The sequence below is a fragment of the Bufo gargarizans genome, unplaced genomic scaffold (assembly GCF_014858855.1).
Source record: "Bufo gargarizans isolate SCDJY-AF-19 unplaced genomic scaffold, ASM1485885v1 original_scaffold_1696_pilon, whole genome shotgun sequence".
Taxonomy (NCBI): Eukaryota; Metazoa; Chordata; class Amphibia; order Anura; family Bufonidae; genus Bufo; species Bufo gargarizans.
The window spans coordinates 142,813-153,804 of record NW_025334471.1 but is presented as its reverse complement, the minus strand read 5'-3'; positions in this window follow the sequence as shown (position 1 = coordinate 153,804).

Below are 10,992 nucleotides of genomic sequence, written 5' to 3'. Positions count from 1 at the left end.
TGTAACAATCTCGTACTGTTATCCTCCTCATGGACTCCACTTTTTACCACCTCCAGAATCTGACACCTGATGGGCACGAACATAAAAATGTTGAGCGACCGTAGTTTCATCTTTTTTTTCACCTCCACTGTATCCATCTTACTCTCTCTTCTGAGTTCCTTCCTAAGGCTGGACTTATGCTCATTGATTCTGATCCGTATAGCCCGAGATGTTTGCCCAACATATCTTACCACATGGGCATTTCAAGCAGTATATGACATTACATGTCTCGTATGTTGCAAAATCCTTAATTTGTATCCTGTCTCCCTGTGTGGGGTGCACTACAGCGTCATCTTTAATTATAGCACTACAATTCCCACAGCTCAGACAGGGAAAAGTACCCCTCCTCTGAGTTGCAAGGAAACTCTGTCTTTCCATTTTTTTTAGGGTGCATGTCACTTCTAATCAGCATGTTATTCAGAGAGGCAAAAAGGGGGTTATCAACAAACATTCTCCCAAATTTTTTATCATGTCTTAGTACCCCCCAATATTTCAGAATAACCTTTTTTTATTAGTTTAAAATGTCGATCATATTTGGAAACATACACAAATTGTTTCTTTTGCTTTCCTTTTTTTTAACCTGTCTGATGTCCTGTGTTTTTTTTTTTGTGTGTTTTTTTTACCAACCTCAATTCCAATTTCCATCACCTCTTTCTTATTATAATTAGAGTTGAGCAGATTCCTGGATGTTCGGGTTCGGCCGAACTTTGGAAAAAAGTTCAAGTTCGGGACCCGAACTCGAACCGAACTTGACCCCGAACCCCATCGAAGTCAATGGGGACCTGAGCACTAAAATGGCTGCAAAAATGTCATGGAAAGGGCTAGAGGGCTGCAAATGGCGTCAAAATCTGGTTAAGAGCATGGCAAGTGCTCTGCAAACAAATGTGGATAGGGAAATGACTTAAAATAACATAAAATACGTAAAAATAAAAAATTATAATCTTGATCTAGGAGAACCAGCTCCATATGGAGAAGGAGGTTGAGGAGGCAGTGGAGGAGGAGGAGGTAGCCGACACTGCTTTTTTGGTTTTAAATTTATTTATATTTTTTTAATTGGGGTACTCCCCAAAACATTGGGAAATATAGCCCTCCAGTCATGCTAAACACACTTTCAGACAATACACCGGCTGCAGGGCAGGCCAGCACCTCCAAGGCGTAAAGGGCAAGCTCAAGCCCTTTTCCCAATTTGGAGACCCAGAAGTTGCAGGGGCTGACCCCTGTCAGTTAGTTTGTGTAGGTGTGTGCACACTTACTGCCCCACACACCATGTCGCACGTCCCTGTGATGTTCACGATCTAATTTGATATCTGCTCTATCAACTTTTGATGTTCTTTGATGCGCCTACCATGTTGATTACGGGTGGCGGGGAATCAGGGTTCCAGGCCGGAGAGTGAGAGTGAGAAAGAGACCAAATTTAAGGGAGATACATTTATTTAAAAAATTTGGGATCAAGAAAAAATGTGGGACAAATTACAGAAGCCCAAATGTGGGCCAAAAGTCAAGCGGAATTCTGGGAAAAGCTATTGAGGCGCAAATGTTGGCCAAAAGAGTATAGCGGAAATGTGGGATAAAGTATTGAAGCTTAAATGTGGTACAACTTGCTTAAGTTTAAGAATTGAATCAAAGGAGGTGGCGCGCGTCAATTAACCCCTTAAGGACCAGGCTCATTTTCACCTTAAGGACCAGGCCATTTTTTGCAAATCTGACCAGTGTCACTTTAAGTGCTGATAACTTTAAAACACTTTGACTTATCGAGGCCATTCTGAGATTGTTTTTTCGTCACATATTGTACTTCATGACACTGGTAAAATAAAGTCAAAAAAATAAAAAAATTTGTATAATAAAATACCTAATTTACCAAAAATTTTGAAAGATTAGCAAATTTATAAGTTTCAGTTTCTCTACTTCTGTAATACATAGTAATACCCCCAAAAATTGTGATGACTTAACATTCCCCATATGTCTACTTCATGTTTGAATTATTTTGGGAATGATATTTTATTTTTTGGGGATGTTACAAGGCTTAGAAGTTTAGCAGCAAATCTTGAATTTTTTTCTGAAATTTACAAAAACCCAATTTTTTGGGACCACTACAGCTCTGAAGTCACTTTGCGAGGCTTACATAATAGAAACCGCCCAAAAATGACCCCATTCTATAAACTACACCCCTCAAGGTATTCAAAACTGATTTTACAAACTTCGTTAACCCTTTAGGTGTTGCACAAGAGTTATTGGCAAATGGGGATGAAATTTGAGAATTTAATTTTTTTTGCCTAATTTTCCATTTTAACCCATTTTTTCCACTAACAAAGCAAGGGTTAACAGCCAAACAAGACTGTATCTTTATTGCCCTGACTGCTGTTTACAGAAACACCCCAAATGTGGCCGTAAACTACTGTACGGCCACACAGCGGGGCGTAGAGTGAAAGGTGCGCCGTATGGTTTTTGGAAGCCAGATTTTGCTGGACAGTTTTTTTGACACCATGTCCCATTTGAAGCCCCCTGATGCACCCCTAGAGTAGAAACTCCATAAAAGTGACCCCATCTAAGAAACTACACCCCTCAAGGTATTCAAAACACATTTTACAAACTTTGTTAACCCTTTAGGTGTTGCACAAGATTTAATGGAAAATAGAGATACAATTTCAAAATGTCACTTTTTTGGCAGATTTTCCTTTTTTTTTTTTTTTCAGTTGCAAAGCAAGGGTTAACAGCTAAACAAAACTTATTATTTATGGCCCTGATTCTGTAGTTTACAGAAACACCTCATATGTGGTCGTAAACTGCTGTACGGCCACACGGCAGGGCGCAGAAGGAAAGGAATGCCATAGGGTTTTTGGAAGGCAGATTTTGCTGGACTGTTTTTTTTTGACACCATGTCCCATTTGAAGCCCCCCTGATGCACCCCTAGAGTAGAAACTCCAAAAAAGTGACCCCATTTTAGAAAGTACGGAATAGGGCGGCAGTATTATTGGTACTAGTTTAGGGTACATATGATTTTTGGTTGCTCTATATTACACTTTTTGTGCGGCAAGGTAACAAATAGCTTTTTTGGCACATTTTTTTTTTTTGTTATTTACAACATTCATCTGACAGGTTAGATCATGTGGTAATTTTATAGAGCAGGTTGTCACGGACGCGTCGATACCTAATATGTATACAATTTTTTTTATTTATGTAAGTTTTATACAATAACTTCATTTTTAAAACCAAAAAATTGTTTAGTGTCTCCATAGTCTAAGAGCCATAGTTTTTTTCAGTTTTTGGGCGATTATCTTGAGTAGGGTCTCATTTTTTGCGGGATGAGATGACTGTTTGATTGGTACTATTTTGGCGTACATGCGACTTTTTTGATCACTTTTATTACCTTTTTTGGGAAGTAAGGTGGGCAAAATTTCAATTTTCTCATAGTTTTTATTTTTTTATTTTTATGGCGTTCACCATGCGGGGAAAGTAACATGACAGTTTTATAGATCAGGTCGTTACGGACCCGGCGATACCTAATATGTGTAGTGTATTTTTTTTATTTTTTTTTTATTCAGTGATAAATTGATTTTTTTTTTAATCTTCACTTTTTTCACTTTTTTTTTACATTTTTTTTGACCCAGACCCACTTGGTTCTTGAAGATCCAGTGGGTCTGATGTCTGTAAAATACAGTACAGAACCCTATATAGGTTTCTGTACTGTATTTTACTTACACTGAACAGATCTATGCTTTTAGCATAGATCTGTTCAGCACCATGGACAGCAGGACGCCTGAGCAGGCGTCCTGTTGCCATGGGAACCTTCCCCGTCTGCCACAACTTCGCAGACGGTTAATGGTAAGGACTGGGGCTTCGGTGGGCTGCCTGGGGGCTCTCTTCCTCTCCCATCGGGGGGCTGCAAAGGCACAGCAGCCCCGCGATCGGAGAGGGAGGGAGCTCCCTGCGCTGTTAACCTTTTCCATACAGCGGTCCGTACGGACCGCTGTATGGAAAGGGTTAAACGGCTGACATGGCATCAACGATGTCAGCCGTTTATACCTGGTATAGCCCACTAGACGCCAACGATTATTCAAGGGGAGGCGGGCGGGGGATCGCAATCGCAACACCCCCACCGCCTGCGACACCCCCCCTGCACCACCCTCCGCCATCAAATGGTGCAGGGGGGGGTGCAAAACCTTGATTTTAGGCACTCTAAAGTTTCTGAAACTGCAAAGAGCGCAGCAAACCGCAGGTTTGAATTGACCTGCGGTTTGCTGCGATCGCCGACACAGGGGGGTCACATGACCCCCCCTGGCGTTTTGACAGGATGTCGGCTGAATGATTTCAGCCGGCATCCTGTTCAGATTAACCCCTGGGGCTCCGGAATGCCGATTTAAAGATAGGATGTACCGGTACGTCCTTGGTCCTTAAGGACTCGGGAAATAGGGCGTACCGGTACGTCCTATGTCCTTAAGGGGTTAAAGAAGCATTTCAGACATTTCAAACAGCTTAAAGTGCCGCCCTCTTTTCCCAGCCTTGAAGCCAGCATGGCAGCTACAAAAAGGCATCAGTATCTCTCTTGGTACGCAGAGCTGGCACTGTGACACCTGTGATATATATATTGTGGTAAGGTGAACAGAAAAGTGTACGGTAGAGTCCTGGAAGGGGTGTATATCCCACCCAGCTTCCTCAACTGGGTGTCACGGATTAGAGTGGGGGTTACTCTAATCCGTGTGATGGTATGGTACGTGGAAGCTGCTAGGCCAGAAACAACAGAAATAGGGAGCAGGTCACCTCCTATCGCATCCCTAATCTGACCCTGACTCCTAGCTGCTTGAGCCGACCTTGATGGTAGGAAAGGTAACAAAGCAAAAGGTGGCTACTGTGAAGAACCTAGAATATGACATATTTTCAGTTGTTTCACACTTGTTTGTTATGCATATAATTCCACATGTGTTAATTCATAGTTTTGATGCCTTCATAGTCATGGAAATAAAGAAAACTCTTTGAATGAGAAGGTGTGTCCAAACTTTTGGTCTGTACTGTATATTGTAGGGATTCGCTCTGGTAGGCAGGGTAAGCGGTCGCAGTACCGAGGCAAGAACACGGTAGTAAAGCAAAAGGTTCAGTGTTTATTTACACCAAAGGAAAAAAGTAACACAAACACTTTGCAGAGTCCTGGTGTTAATTCACACCGCACAAAGTCCACAGAACAAAGATGTCACCTGGCGGGCAGATTTGTCCACAGCTGGCTTTAGGGCGCCTGATTCCCAGCAGTGTCACTCCAGCACGGTACCTAACCGAGCTCCACTGTCAGATGGAGGATACAATCCACACCCAGCTGAGCTGCTGGCTGGGTTTTTTATTTTTTATATATATATATATTTTTTTATTGAAGAAAAAAGGACATTTTACAAACATACATGCTGGAACATGGTAACATGTTGACATAAGAGTATAAGATAGTACATTTACATGTCTCCATTTTCATTTATAATAAAGTGTGAACCGTAACCCCCCTCCTTCGCCAACAAAAGAGAGATTTTTTTTTTTTTTCTTCCATTTGTCCGATTTAGTTCTTCACTTTTGTTTCTTACTTATGAATTCAAAATGAGACCACAGAATCATCATTTCGCCAGGTGCTCCCCTAGTATTTAAACCTCCAATTTGCCTAATTTACCTGCTAGTTGCGCACCCAAATACCATGCGGTTTGAGTGAAGGGAGACATTAATTCCCTAATTTCTCCTGGTGACAGAGCTACCTCTATGAAGTTTTTCCACTTTTTAACAAACTTGCTAATTGACTTTTCCTTATGCCTTTCCATTTCCAATCTTTCTAAATGGCGCTCTTGTGTCATGGTCCCTATCACTTCATCCCACGATGGGGGCTTGGTCTGTAACCAGTGTTTTAGAATAGCCTTTTTAACAGACATGAGCAATATGTGTACTCCCTTTTCAGATACCCCAGCTCCCTCGGGATCTGTTTGGTCCCTTGGTACATACTGAAAGATACATTGTGGTATAAGGCGCACCTCTACTTCCCAAACCATCTTGATGTACTTAACTGCTTGCTCACAAATGGGTTGCAGGTTTGGGCAGTCCCATAGACTATGCAGGAGTCCCGCTTTAGGTAGGGAGCATTTAGGGCATTGTTTAATATAGTGGGCAGGTGCGTCCCTATAGAATAATCCATTATACTATAATGGTCTGTAGGACCAAAAATCCCTTTAGGGATCCCTAACCAACAGTTAAAATCGTAACTTTATTATTTGTTATTTTTCTAACAGACATATAATAGAGAAAATACAAAGAAAAATTAATTAAAACTCTCAGTTGCAAGGAGAATAATGTTGCCTTGTGCAATATTCTGAATTGGGGTTCGCACCATTGTTCATTGTACAGGGCTTTTCTCATGAACTCATACCCGTCCCTCATTTGCCTAGTAAGATTTGGAACCTCCAGTTCCCTTTCCCAGCTGGAGAAGACATTAGCAGTCAGAGGTATGTTTTTCGTATTGCGAAGTTTGTAATACATATCTGATAGAGAGATCATGGATTTATCCGCCCCAATGAGTGCTTCAAACCATGCTAGTCTGTCCGTCTCTCCTAGCTTTTCGGATTGTGCTCTACAGTATGAGCGCAATTGGTGAAACGGCAGGAAATGGGAGGAGTCCATATCATTTTTACCCCGGAACTCATCCCACGTAAGCAATTTTTGTTTAGCATTATCTAGTTCATCTCGCAGTTTGTGAATCCCCCGTACATTTTGTTCTCTCTCCCCTGGGGAAATGAGGGTAACATCCATAACGGCATGCTTGGAGTGAGATAAATAGGGAGCTGATAGATTTTTCGCACTGCTTTCCATGCCATAATGGTGTCTCTCAGCAACATAGATTGTTTGATTTGAGTTGGAATATCTCTAAATCTTGTGTGCAATATTGCTGGAAGACCCCATGGGGCGGCTAGTTCTTGTTCTATCTTACTAGCTAAGAAATAAGAGGTGTCCCACACCCAGTCCTTAGCATGTCGGAACAAAGCGGCTAGGTTATAAAGACGGATGTTTGGTAATTGGAGGCCTCCCTCCCATTTCAACATGGTAAGTTTGTTATAGGCTATGCGCGGTCTTTTCTTTTTCCATAAGAAACTTATGAACGCTGATTGTAATTTACTTATGAACGCTGATTGTAATTTATTTATGTCTGCGTGTTTTAGCAGTAGCGGGATAGTTTGAAGAGGGTACAGCAGTTTCAAAAAACTAGACATTTTTATAAGATGGGCTCTCCCATTGAGGGACAATGGTAGGTCCATCCACCTTTCTAGCTCTCTTATGATTTTTTGTATTAATGGAGGGTAGTTAAGTGAATACAGGGAGGCTGGGGATTTCCCTATCTTCACTCCCAGATAAGTTATATAGTCACGTCTAACCTCTCCCCCAAACAATTGGTGGGCGCCCGATTGTATGGGATGAAAGAATAAAATCTGGCTTTTTGACACATTAATCTTGTAACCTGTAACCCCTCCATAATATAAGAGTGTGTCCAAAACTTGCTTCAGGTGGTTTTCCGGCGCTTGCAGAAATATCAGTAAGTCGTCTGCAAAGCATGCCAACTTGATTTCGCTGGCACCGACTTTGATCCCTTTAAACAAATTAGTTTGAAGAAGAAGTTGGGCTAGAGGTTCTAGGGCCACATTGAATAAAAGGGGAGACAAGGGGCATCCCTGTCTGGTTCCCTTCCCCGGGTCTATTTTGGTGGAGAGGAAGCCTGGGGTGTATAACTGAGCTTGAGGTGCTTCATAAATAGCTGTCAGGTAATTGCGGAAGTCTCCTCTAATACCCATGGTATCCATAACGGCATCTAGCCAGGCCCAGTTCACATTGTCAAAAGCCTTTTCGTCATTGACTGTTAAAAGTGCCGAGTTTCCCTTGTGACCTTTGTCCCTCTGCCCATCCTGGGCCGTTAGTCCCCTTCTGATATTCGTGACCACCGAGCTTTCTTTCATGAACCCTACTTGATGATCTCCGATCAATTCTGGAATTGCTTCCGCTAGCCTATTCGCTAAAATTTTTGACAGTACTTTTATATCTTGGTTCATGAGGGATATAGGTCTATAAGACCCTGTTTGGGATAAGTCTTTTCCCTGCTTGGGAAGTACTTTGACATACGCCAGCCTAGCCGAGGGGAGTAACCCACTACCTTTTAGGATGGAGTTAAACAGGGTTGTCAGCGTCGGTGCGATGTCACCTACCAGGGTTTTATAAAATTACGATTGGTACCCATCAGGCCCCAGAGCCTTTCCATTTGGGAGGCTTTTAATGGTAGCTTTCAGTTCTTCTTCCGAAATCTCTTTGTTTATAAAGGCTAGGGACTCTTCTGAGAGAGAGGGCAGGCTAATTTTCCACAGAAGGTCTCTAGCCCTTTCTTCATCATATTTTTCCTGGGTGTATAAAGATCTAAAATAATCTCCCAGGATTTCCACTATCTCTTTGGGTTGGGTGCAGAGGATTCCCATTTTGTCCCTCAAGGGATGTGAATGGGGATGTTTCATGAAGGGTTTCCATAGGTTTGATAGCAGTTTACCGACTTGGTTTCCGAAACGAAAGAGATCTGCCTTTTTACGTTCACCGAACCATTTTGCCCTGTTCTCCAAGTGGTAATCAAAGTTATGTTTGGCCGTTGCCCAGAGCAACTTGTTTGCCTCAGTCGGATCCTGGTAAAACCCTGTATATGTTTCCCTCAGGGATTGTATAGCTTCCTCGTATTTATTTTTTTTGCGTCCCTTTTCTTCCCAGTTGAGTATTCTATTATCCGTCCCCTTAACACCACTTTGGCCGTGTCCCAGAAAAGTCGGGGGTTGTTTTTATGAGATTCATTATCTTGGCAGAATTCCCACCACCATCCTCTCAGTCTATGTGTAAAGTCTTCATCTGATGTCAAATGATGGGACAATCTCCAGATGTAGTCAGTGCCTCTTTGGACTTCATTTCTTACTTCCATTATCACCGGGGCATGATCTGATATAATCAGATCAGAAATCTCTATACTCTGGACCCTGGATAAAATATCAGGGGTCGTTAATAAATAGTCGAGTCTGGACCAAGAAGATTCTGGGAAAAGTGTGAATACTCGCTCCCCGCCGGATGGAGGTGTCTCCACGCGTCTGTCAGGCCTGTTGATTGTATAAGCGGGTAGAGAGTATGAGCACTAGGTTTGAGGCATGGTCTAGGGGTTTGTCGTCTCCTGTCTTCCCTTTCATCGTTCACCCTGTTAAAATCTCCTGCCACAACCAGGCAACGTTGCCCCTCTTGTAATATTGATGTTTCCAACTGGCGATAGAAACCTTGTTTGGTTGTGTTAGGAGAGTATACATTATAAATTGTAATAGGCCCTAGTGATGAGTCCATTTGTAGCTTAATTAACCTGCCTTCTTTATCTGTGAAGATGGATTTTACCTCACAATTTAAATGTCTGTGTAGGAGAACGAGTACCCCTGCTTTCCTTTCCTGAGATGGAGAGCCAATCACCTGTCCCAGCCACATCCTCCGAAGCCTCCAGAAATCCTGTTCCCCTAAGTGCGTCTCCTGTAGAAGAGCCACATCAATCTTAAGTTTCTTTAAGTGTCTTAGTACATTTATGCTTTTATATTGGGAACGCAGACCCTTGACTTTCCATGTGGCTATTCTCATGTTGTTTCTATTTCAGTGGTTTGTCCAGGACACGCCCCTCCAAAGAAGAGGATCAATTCCTGGTATCTCATTTTAAATGGACCATTGGCGAAGTGGAGCATAGACAAATCTCTATTCCCATTTCCCTCCCCCCAATCCCCCCCCCCCCCCCCCCCTTAAAACAAGAAAACTGCAATTGCAACGATAACATACATTTTTTGGACTTCACATTTTTCGTGCAGATCATGGAGAAGTAGTTGACACTTCCCATAACTTACTCTGCCGATGAACCTGCCACCCTTAATTTAAGGCAAATTTGCTATCGAACCCGGCACCCCATTATTGCTTTGGTGCTGATATGTGTCCCTCGCCGCCCTTACCTTTCCCACCCTATTCAAAGCTGACACCCCTTAAGAGCCTGTCTTGGCAAAACAGGAAAAGTCACCAAAAGATAAGGGCAAAGGATTATATCAACAGTCAACAAATGACCCCTGTATATCTCACGTGTCTACCCTGGAGTTGAGTTTTCAGTCAGTCCCACTCCGAGCGTAATCCTGGTTATCCCAGTAGACTTCTCCGGAGAATTGCGGCGTCTTCTTGGCCCGTCTCTACGTCCCCTCCCCTAAAGGGCCCTCTGCGACAGACTGTGATGGGGAAGTCCCATGATCCAGATTCAAAGCTTCAGAGGCCTCCTTGGGGGTAAGGAAGGTATCTATGGTTCCGTCCAACTGGAAAACTCACAGTATCGCTGGGTAACTTAGCGCAAACTTGATCTTCTGCTTGACAAGGGCAGAGCAGATGTTTGAAAAGGCTCTCCTCTGCCTCGTTACCTCCGCTTAGTCGCTGAACAGCAGAAGCCTGCTCTCCCTCACTATTAGTGGCTGGGTGTTTTTAGCCTCATAGCGCTCCACCAGGTCGACCATTTGCAGCATATTACCTGGAGAAACCTGACCAATCCATTGCTGGAGAGGGGGTGGCAGAGCCCTCCAAAACCTGTCTGCTAGCAACCGGTCCAGCATAGCAGTGGGGCTCAGCACGTCAGGTTGTAGCCACTTTTGCAACAGGTTGAGCAGGTTATAATACTGAGGTCTCATGGGCTCAACCGGGTTGAACTCCCACTGATGCACCCGCTGGGCCCGGACCAACACATTCACCCCCAGTCTTGCCAAAATCTCCCCCTTTACCTTTGGGTAGTCGGCTGCTTGATCGTCTGGCAAATCGAAGTACACGCGCTGAGACTCTGATGCCAGGAAAGGAGCAACGACCTCAGCCCACTGGTCCGGGGACAGCCTTTCCCTGGTGGCCACTGCACGGACTGCTTTCCGA